Here is an 11707-nt window from a genome sequence, read left to right on the forward strand (position 1 = left end):
ATATAGTCTCTTTGGACTATACTTGATTTTTGTAGCCAAATTCAAACTTTTCCACTGGGAATGAATGTAAAGGAAATTATTAGGCAGTGGGCGTAAAGGAGGGGTTGGCTAAAGAGGGTTTCAGGTGGGGACAGCGTTGGTCTGATTGAGTGTGTGCTACCCTACGTATAAGGAAAGTTGAACACATACACTGTTCTTTGCAGAGTAATGTTAATGGGAGTAAGTCAGCAGAAACCCAAAATTACCCAAGTAGAAATAAAGATTTAAAGTCCTGCAAGGAAATGCAGGGGGGGGGTGCAGGTCCTAGAGTGCAAGTCTCAGAATGGTATTGTACAAAGTACAAAGTGTCAGGAATACAAAGATAATTAAATGTAAACCTACACAGGGTGCTTGTAAGACACCAGAAGATAAACTTTTAAAGTATCCTGTTTAACTTAGAGGTAGCTTGCAGATAGGTCCAGAGAACAGGAATCAGCACATTGTTGCAGTATAACTCTAAGTAGCTGGTAGGTAGAGTAACTGCAAAAGAAAAAAGAGAGAAAATAAGCATATAAAACTACAGTTTCTTAGCAAAGAGGGTCAGGATAGAACAGGTAAGGAATGAGGACACTGTTTTTTATACTTAAAAACTAGTACAATGATTAGAGCAGTTGAGAGGTTTTGCCTGTTATTACAATAATTGACCAACAATCCTTACATGAATATGTACTTAGCAGTAAAACAGTTGTACTTAAACAGAATTAGACATAAACACTGCAGCACAAAAGTTATACTTTCATAAACAAAGTCTTTTAACCACCACATACAGTTATATGAAAATTATCTAACAGTTGCTTCACTTTCTTATTCAGCTTATCAACAGTGCTGCATGAATTCTTTACAGTGTATGTAACTATACACTAGAATTGTGTTTCCACACTGTAATGTTCTAAGGTTCACTTATTTCAGTTTCCTACAGTAATGCTCAGGTAAGTATATCTCCAGTCTTAATGCAAGCTCAAATGGTATAACATTAGCATTCTGCCAACATTCCACATGGAACTTGCAAACAATGATAAAGTTTACAAACATGAGAGCCTAAATTTCCCAATGGCAGCATCCAAAATCAATATGCATCAGTCACTACTATTTTTAACTTATACTCTGCGCAGTAGAAGCCAATGTACTTACATTTAGAGACCTGCTCTCATCTAGGACACCACAGTAGTTAAATCCATCAGGGAAGATTTTAGATTTAAAGATGGCTCCAAGCTATGCAAATAGGGTAAAAAAAACTTCTGATCTGCTGTCAGTGAGCAGGCAAATCTCTTTCTTTCCCATGTCCATATTTCTTTTTTATACTTTTCAAAAATCTCTAGGTTTATTTATATTTTCATACTTCCTCAGATGCTTCTTTATCCAAACAGCTCAAAGTTTCTCGGTTTATATGTTTTTCACAAATCTGTTGTATTAGTGAACACAATGTTTTATTTGAAGCTTCTGAGTTTTTCTTGTGAAAGTATTTTTCTTTCCTCTAATTTCTCACTTAATCTTTTTGTATATTGTGTGTCTGGAAATTCTGGGTATTTTTCATAACAGTAACAATACATAATTTCTTCTTATCCTAAGTAGTGCACCCTGTCATCATTATGGCTCTTCTTTAGCCTATCAGTTTTTGTGATTCTTGTGGACTGCCAATTCCTTCTACAACAGGGTGGCTAGCCTCCCCCTGGGCCTAGCTTGGCCCCCATTGTAGGAATAGTTCCATATTTTGAGGATTCTACACTATAATAAGACCAAAATCAAAATGTAATTAAAATATCCAAACCATATATGTAGAAATTTCAAAAATCAATGCAGTCAAACAGCAGTTTTAAACTTTGAGCTCTTGTAGGTGTAGCCCTTTCAGCCACTATGGACTGTGGGTCAGCCATGTCCTGTTTAGCTGTTGTAGTCTCCAAGATGGGCATGAGAGAACCATCATATCTGGGTCTAGGAGACATTCCAAGAGATGTTTCTGTGGGTAACTGGGGAAATAATCCTCCTGACACGGCTGAAGTATTATCGCCTAGTCTGTCTTCTTCCCAGGTGTTATCTTCAAAGAAAAAAGCAAAAGGTTAATGTTTGTATCTCAAGATATGGTGTCTGCTTGTAGAGGTGATTTCCTTTATATACATAGCCAGGTAATTATTAGAGGGTGTCAATCCTGGTGCCCAGAAATCCTTACCAGAGGGCAATGTTAGTAAAGCAATCCCTGAGAAAATTAGATAAAGGACTCTGACATAAACACAGGGCTCCTTCTCCTGCATATTAAAATAAAAAGTGAACACAATAGCGCTCCCAGCTGATAAGACTTTTATTAAAAAGTAAGCATGTCCGTCCTTGTGTTACCAGACTTCAATCAGAAAAGACTCAAAGAGCAATAAAACATTTAAATGCTCCAACAGTTAATCACATGATCTTCTATCAACCCAATTGTTTGCTATTTATAGTCACACATGCCAAATATACATGATAAATGCAAAAACACCTTATAATTCCTTATACTCTATATCCTATATAGTGCATATTATCTAAAGAAACAATCATTTGTGATAGGTTCTCATTTTTAATAAACAAGTAATTATCATTTCATTAAGACCAGTTGGTGCTGTGGCACTTAGTTTCATCTGCCACAAGTCTGTCTGTTCGAGAATTGTGGTCCATGGGCCACCTCTTGGATTTTGCTCAAGTTTTTCCAAGATAAACAAAAAATGATAAAATGGGTACAGGCTGATGTGCTTATATAATACATTTGTATTCATTTTCTTATTAATTTTAGAAATATGTTCATAAATTCTTTCCTTCAATCTATGCTCCATTTTTCCCACATAATATCCAGGGCATTCTTGACAAGCTGCTGTATGAACACATCCCTGTGTATTACAGTTAAATTTACCTGAAATGGTAATAACCTGTTTGCCACATACAATGACTGTCCTGTATGTATATATATATATATATATATATATATATATATATATATATATATATTTATATATATATATATATATATATGTATGTATATTTACAGAACCTACAGCATCCACATTTGGCCATATTGTTTAGTGTACTGTTTTTATTTTTCTCTCATAGATTTTCTAAAATGTTTTTGAAACTCATCCTTCTTCTATACAATTTGGGATTTTTGACCCAGTTTATTTGTCATATTAGGATTTATACTAATTAAGTGCCAGTTTTGTACATAACATCCAAGACTGTCTTACTGTCCACTGAATATGTAGTAATGAAAGATGTATTTAATAATCTTTGTGAATTAAAATTAATATCATTAATACTGTTATTGTTTCCAATAAACTGATCCTCTTCTCTAATAATTATTCCATGAAACTGCTTTGTTCTACATGTGGTTTATAAACCATTAAAGGGGTAAAAATGCTCTATTTTCTCTTTAAAATGACTTCATCCTGGATAGAATTAACTAAATGTAATGGCTAGCCTCTGTTAAGAAACATATCTCTTAATATTTGACATTTCTTTTTGAAGTCTTCAAATCATGTAACCATCCTTGCAGCCCTCACCATCTGCCCTTTAATAACTTCCCATTTTTGATGTGAGAGATGGCAACCAGTATAATGCAAAAAGGAATTAAAGTATCTGGGCTTCCTATATATTTGTGAAATTAAAGTGTTTAGGGTATGTTCTTTTATAAACAGTGCATCTAAATGTGGCATTAAATGTTCATCAACAGTATATGTACATTCTAAAAATGTAGTCTGATTTATATATTCTATAGTACTGGAATATTTTCTTTTTTTATCTATCCACATAAAAAAAATATTGTCCAAATAACATGTATACAAACACCATGAAGAAACACATTTGGTGCTAAATATGTATTTGTATATCTGGTAACTTGAATTTTATGAGACCAGATAAACGGGGTGTAGTAGTAGTCATGAATTAATTTGATTAGGTGCAGAGAATGTTTAATATTTTATTTGCTGATGCATATAGTGAATAATTTTTGAATGAAATTCATGTATGATACAAGAAAATAGATGAAATGCATTGCAAACTGGATTCCTTTTCTAGATCCAGGGCTGGCTTTGCTAATACCATTCTCCAGGGCCTCCTTCCCCCTCCCAGGTTGGATAGGCTTTGGTATTCAATTTATATAGCCAAAAGCCAACTGCAGCAATATGAATGATGAACATAGTACAGCTGTTTAAATTGCACTTGCATATTCCTCACTGCTGTATTAGCCACCCAATCCCCCTATATCTTTATATAATTAGTTGTTGTGATATAAAGTTATCTATTTATGTATGCTTTTTTTATAGGTGCAGGCCAGGGTGTGTGCACTTTCTCTCTATATGGGAAAGTCAGTCCTGAAATTGTCTTCACTCTGACTGCTGATTTCTCTCCAAGCATGACCAATCAGCAGTCAGTGAAGGTGTGGGTTGGAGCCAGAACTTTATGAAGCTGGCCAGCTGTTGTATCCTAGGCATGATATATCCCATATAGCCAAAAGGCTATTGCAGCAGTGAGCATTTTAAAATCTGTACTGTTAAGAGACTTTTACACAGATGTACTATATATATAGATGCTGATTTAATTTCAGTCCAGTAGAAAAGAGAGAAAAATTGGAGTATGTATAGAGAGAGCATGAAATGTAAAAAAAAAAAAAAAGTAATTCTAATGGCATACCATTTCTTTAATTATATTCTACTATTCTTCAAATATTTTATTACTATGTGTCTCATAATGCATATCTCCTAATTATGTGTTAAACTATGGATATAAATCAAATATATAAAAGCAATAAAAGGGAAAAAAGAGACAGAGTTGTCACAATTGCAGGACTGACAATTTAAGGATTTATAAATCATTAATTATTAAATAAATCAGAGCCAATCTTTAGCTATAACCTTGCTTTCAAATTTTGACTGTAATATATGCAAGTATTAAACAATATAAACATATAACAATCCATTCTGAAAAGGCTGAGGACATATGTCTGTATTTAATAGCAAAAACTTAGATAAAACCATAAGGTCACTTAAAAAAAAACATGTATGTATTCATTTAACAAATGTAATCAATGTCCTCAATTTAGTGATTTCTGTTATTGAAATTCTTTTAAAGAAAATTTGAAAGCAAAGATTGGGAAAAGAGAGATAAAAAGGGATGTTATCAATAAGTCAAATATATATATCATTTAGCTTTAACAGAGACTAACATGTGATGCCACCAAAAAGGTTTGCCTGCTTCTCTGTCTGAGAAAATGAGTGAAACCCAGTATTTCATCTATGTCAGTTACAGACAGCATGTATATAACATTTTGCAAAGTATAATCCATTCACAGGAGAATATGTTGATTGAAAATGCTGTTCCTGTTGGGCTACTACCACTGGCAGCTTGTCAGTTACTGATATTCATCAGCTTAATGTTCATGTTGTCATCAGTGATGCACCAGATGGATTAGGTATTGAACAACGATGGTAAAACATGCATTAAGAAGCTGTCTTTTTGCATTTAGTACATATATCTACTACATTGTTTTCTTGGAAACAACTGCTCCCTTTTATTTTTTCAGTGCATTTGCAATATGTTTATTCTTTCTTCCCCTCTTTGAAGTGACAAATATGTGATGGCTATTCCATGTAACCATACAATAACATTTAGTGGTGGTTTAATCCTTGACCATATGATATTGTGGGCAAAGTCCTCTGTGACAAAAATAACCAGGGTTCAGATAGTGGATCAGCCCTGGGGCAGGGGTGAGTGCTGCCAGTTTACCATCCTGGAAGGGGAGGTGCTGTCCTCTGTGTACCAATGACCCTGTAGTTGCTCTGTTCAGATAATAACAAATGATTTATGAAATATAAATGTAGGGCAAGTTTCGTAGATGTGGCATGCAAGGTGTAAGGTTGATACATGGGTGCTTGTGAAAAAGGTGTCTATCAAAGGCACCCATCAAATACAATGTACTCTACAGAGTACAGCAGTTATGTTTAGTGTTCATCATAAGCATCTGTGATGCTCTTTAAATATGCACGAGTAGCTCTTGTCCCTGAATAAAGTGTAGTGCATAATTCAGAAAGCTCTTTACACCACATTATAACCTGCCCTGCACAAGAAATTGCCGCACTAAAAATAACTGCTGCTATCCTGATGTGGGGTCCTGAATTATATGGCAGAAATCCATGACAGGACCATAGTGTGCATCACAGAGCGAACTATGAGCAAAACAGCTGCACGAAACAGAGATCTCCTCCAGAATGCAGTATTAGTTAGCAAACAGAGGAGCCTCCATTACAGATGGCAGAGGTATATGTAATTAAACAATGGAAGAGGTTTTGGTGAGGAGCCTCCATTACAGATGACATAGGTATATATAATTAAACAATGGAAGAGGTTTTGGTGAGGAGCCTCCATTACAGATAGCATAGGTATATATAATTAAACAATGGAAGAGGTTTTGGTGAGGAGCCTCCATTACAGATGGCATAGGTATATATAATTAAACAATGGAAGAGGTTTTGGTGAGGAGCCTCCATTACAGATGGCAATAGGTATATATAATTAAACAATGGAAGAGGTTTTGGTGAGGAGCCTCCATTACAGATGGCATAGGTATATATAATTAAACAATGGAAGAGGTTTTGGTGAGGAGCCTCCATTACAGATGGCATAGGTATATATAATTAAACAATGGAAGATGTTTTGGTGAGGAGCCTCTATTACAGATGGCATAGGTATATATAATTAAACGATGGAAGAGGTTTTGGTGAGGAGCCTCCATTACAGATGGCATAGGTATATATAATTAAACAATGGAAGAGGTTTTGGTGAGGAGCCTCCATTACAGATGGCATAGGTATATATATAATTAAACAATGGAAGAGGTTTTGTGAGGAGCCTCCATTACAGATGGCATAGGTATATATAATTAAACGATGGAAGAGGTTTTGCTGAGGAGCCTCCATTACATATGGCATAGGTACATATAATTAAACATTGGAAGAGGGTTTGGTGAGGAGCCTCCATTACAGATTTCATAGGTACATATAATTAAACATTGGAAAAGGATTTGGTGAGGAGCCTCCATTACAGATGGCATAGGTATATATAATTAAACATTGGAAGAGGTTTTGGTGAGGAGCCTCCATTACAGATGGCATAGGTATATATAATTAAACATTGGAAGAGATTTTGGTGAGGAGCCTCCATTACAGATGGCATAGGTATATATAATTAAACATTGGAAGAGGTTTTGGTGAGGAGCCTCCATTACAGATGGCATACGTATATATAATTAAACAATGAAAGAGGTTTTGGTGAGGAGCCTCCATTACAGATGGCATAGGTATATATAATTAAACAAAGGAAGAGATTTTGGTGAGGAGCCTCCATTACAGATGGTATAGGTATATACAATTAAACATTGGAAGAGGTTTTGGTGAGGAGCCTCCATTACAGATGGCATAGGTATATATAATTAAACATTGGAAGAGGTTTAGGTGAGGAGCCTCCATTACAGATGGCATAGGTATATATAATTAAACAATGGAAGAGGTTTAGGTGAGGAGCCTCCATTACAGATGGCATAGGTATATATAATTAAACAATGGAAGAGGTTTTGGTGAGGAGCCTCCATTACAGATGGCATAGGTATATATAATTAAACAATGGAAGAGGTTTTGGTGAGGAGCCTCCATTACAGATGGCATAGGTATATATAATTAAACAACGGAAGAGGTTTTGGTGAGGAGCCTCCATTACAGATGGCAATAGGTATATATAATTAAACAACGGAAGAGGTTTTGGTGAGGAGCCTCCATTACAGATGGCATAGGTATATATAATTAAACAATGGAAGAGGTTTTGGTGAGGAGCCTCCATTACAGATGGCATAGGTATATATAATTAAACTATGGAAGAGGTTTTGGTGAGGAGCCTCCATTACAGATGGCATAGGTATATATAATTAAATGATGGAAGAGGTTTTGGTGAGGAGCCTCCATTACATATGGCATAGGTACATATAATTAAACATTGGAAGAGGTTTTGGTGAGGAGCCTCCATTACAGATGGCATAGGTATATATAATTAAACATTGGAAGAGATTTTGGTGAGGAGCCTCCATTACAGATGGCATAGCTATATATAATGAAACATTGGAAGAGATTTTGGTGAGGAGCCTCCATTACATATGGCATAGGTATATATAATTAAACATTGGAAGAGGTTTTGGTGAGGAGCCTCCATTACAGATGGCATAGGTATATATAATTAAACATTGGAAGAGGTTTTGGTGAGGAGCCTCCATTACAGATGGCATAGGTATATATAATTAAACATTGGAAGAGATTTTGGTGAGGAGCCTCCATTACAGATGGCATAGGTATATATAATTAAACATTGGAAGAGGTTTTGGTGAGGAGCCTCCATTACAGATGGCATACGTATATATAATTAAACAATGAAAGAGGTTTTGGTGAGGAGCCTCCATTACAGATGGCATAGGTATATATAATTAAACAAAGGAACAGATTTTGGTGAGGAGCCTCCATTACAGATGGTATAGGTATATACAATTAAACATTGGAAGAGGTTTTGGTGAGGAGCCTCCATTACAGATGGCATAGGTATATGCAATTAAACATTGGAAGAGGTTTAGGTGAGGAGCCTCCATTACAGATGGCATAGGTATATATAATTAAACAATGGAAGAGGTTTTGGTGAGGAGCCTGCATTACAGATGGCAAAGGTATATATAATTAAACAATGGAAGAGGTTTTGGTGAGGAGCCTCCATTACAGATGGCATAGGTGTATATAATTAAACAATGGAAGAGGTTTTGGTGAGGAGCCTCCATTACAGATGGCATAAGTATATATAATTAAACATTGGAAGAGGTTTTGGTGAGGAGCCTCCATTACAGATGGCATAGGTATATATAATTAAACAATGGAAGAGGTTTTGGTGAGGAGCCTCCACTACAGATGGCATAGGTATATATAATTAAACAATGGAAGAGGTTTTGGTGAGGAGCCTCCATTACAGATGGCATAGGTATATATAATTAAACAATGGAAGAGGTTTTGGTGAGGAGCCTCCATTACAGATGGTATAGGTATATATAATTAAACAATGGAAGAGGTTTTGGTGAGGAGCCTCCATTACAGATGGCATAGGTATATATAATTAAACAATGAAAGAGGTTTTGGTGAGGAGCCTCCATTACAGATGGCATAGGTATATATAATTAAACAATGGAAGAGGTTTTGGTGAGGAGCCTCCATTACAGATGGCATAGGTATATATAATTAAACAATGGAAGAGGTTTTGGTGAGGAGCCTCCATTACAGATGGCAATAGGTATATATAATTAAACAATGGAAGAGGTTTTGGTGAGGAGCCTCCATTACAGATGGCAATAGGTATATATAATTAAACAATGGAAGAGGTTTTGGTGAGGAGCCTCCATTACAGATGGCATAGGTATATATAATTAAACAATGGAAGAGGTTTTGGTGAGGTGACTCCATTACAGATGGCATAGGTATCTATAATTAAACAATGGAAGAGGTTTTGTTGAGGAGCCTCCATTACAGATGGCATAGGTATATTTAATTAAACATTGGAAAAGGTTTTGGTGAGGAGCCTCCATTACAGATGGCATAGGTATATATAATTAAACAATGGAAGAGGTTTTGGTGAGGAGCCTCCACTACAGATGGCATAGGTATATGTAATTAAACAATGGAAGAGGTTTTGGTGAGGAGCCTCCATTACAGATGGCATAGGTATATATAATTAAACAATGGAAGAAGTTTTGGTGAGGAGCCTCCATTACAGATGGCATAGGTATATATAATTAAACAATGGAAGAGGTTTTGGTGAGGAGCCTCCATTACAGATGGCAATAGGTATATATAATTAAACAACGGAAGAGGTTTTGGTGAGGAGCCTCCATTACAGATGGCATAGGTATATATAATTAAACAATGGAAGAGGTTTTGGTGATGAGCCTGCATTACAGATGGCATAGGTATATATAATTAAACAATGGAAGAGGTTTTGGTGATGAGCCTCCATTACAGATGGCATATGTATATATAATTAAACAATGGAAGAGGTTTTGGTGAGGAGCCTCCATTATAGATGGCAATAGGTATATATAATTAAACAATGGAAGAGGGTTTGGTGAGGAGCCTCCATTACAGATGGCATAGGTATATATAATTAAAGAATGGAAGAGGTTTTGGTGAGGAGCCTCCATTACAGATGGCATAGGTATATATAATTAAACAAAGGAAGAGATTTTGGTGAGGAGCCTCCATTACAGATGGCATAGGTATATACAATTAAACATTGGAAGAGGTTTTGGTGAGGAGCCTCCATTACAGATGGCATAGGTATATATAATTAAACATTGGAAGAGGTTTAGGTGAGGAGCCTCCATTACAGATGGCATAGGTATATATAATTAAACAATGGAAGAGGTTTTGGTGAGGAGCCTCCATTACAGATGGCATAGGTATATATAATTAAACAATGGAAGAGTTTTTGGTGAGGAGCCTCCATTACAGATGGCATAGGTATATATAATTAAACAATGGAAGAGGTTTTGGTGAGGAGCCTCCATTACAGATGGCATAGGTATATATAATTAAACAATGGAAGAGGTTTTGGTGAGGAGCCTCCATTACAGATGGCATAGGTATATATAATTAAACAATGGAAGAGGTTTTGGTGAGGAGCCTCCATTACAGATGGCATAGGTATATATAATTAAACAATGGAAGAGGTTTTGGTGAGGAGCCTCCATTACAGATGGCATAGGTATATATAATTAAACAATGGAAGAGGTTTTGGTGAGGAGCCTCCATTACAGATGGCATAGGTATATATAATTAAACAATGGAAGAGGTTTTGGTGAGGAGCCTCCATTACAGATGGCATAGGTATATATAATTAAACAATGGAAGAGGTTTTGGTGAGGAGCCTCCATTACAGATGGCATAGGTATATATAATTAAACAATGGAAGAGGTTTTGGTGAGGAGCCTCCATTACAGATGGCATAGGTATATATAATTAAACAATGGAAGAGGTTTTGGTGAGGAGCCTCCATTACAGATGGCATAGGTATATATAATTAAACAATGGAAGAGGTTTTGGTGAGGAGCCTCCATTACAGATGGCAATAGGTATATATAATTAAACAATGGAAGAGGTTTTGGTGAGGAGCCTCCATTACAGATGGCATAGGTATATATAATTAAACAATGGAAGAGGTTTTGGTGAGGAGACTCCATTACAGATGGCTTAGGTATCTATAATTAAACAATGGAAGAGGTTTTGGTGAGGAGCCTCCATTACAGATGGCATAGGTATATATAATTAAACAATGGAAGAGGTTTTGGTGAGGAGCCTCCATTACAGATGGCATAGGTATATATAATTAAACAATGGAAGAGGTTTTGGTGAGGAGCCTCCATTACAGATGGCATAGGTATATATAATTAAACAATGGAAGAGGTTTTGGTGAGGAGCCTCCATTACAGATGGCATAGGTATATATAATTAAACAATGGAAGAGGTTTTGGTGAGGAGCCTCCATTACAGATGGCATAGGTATATATAATTAAACAATGGAAGAGGTTTTGGTGAGGAGCCTCCATTACAGATGGCATAGGTATATATAATTAAACAAA

This window comes from Protopterus annectens, chromosome 1.part2, assembly GCF_019279795.1.
Source record: "Protopterus annectens isolate FY-2018-M chromosome 1.part2, PAN1.0, whole genome shotgun sequence".
NCBI classification, from domain to species: Eukaryota; Metazoa; Chordata; order Ceratodontiformes; family Protopteridae; genus Protopterus; species Protopterus annectens.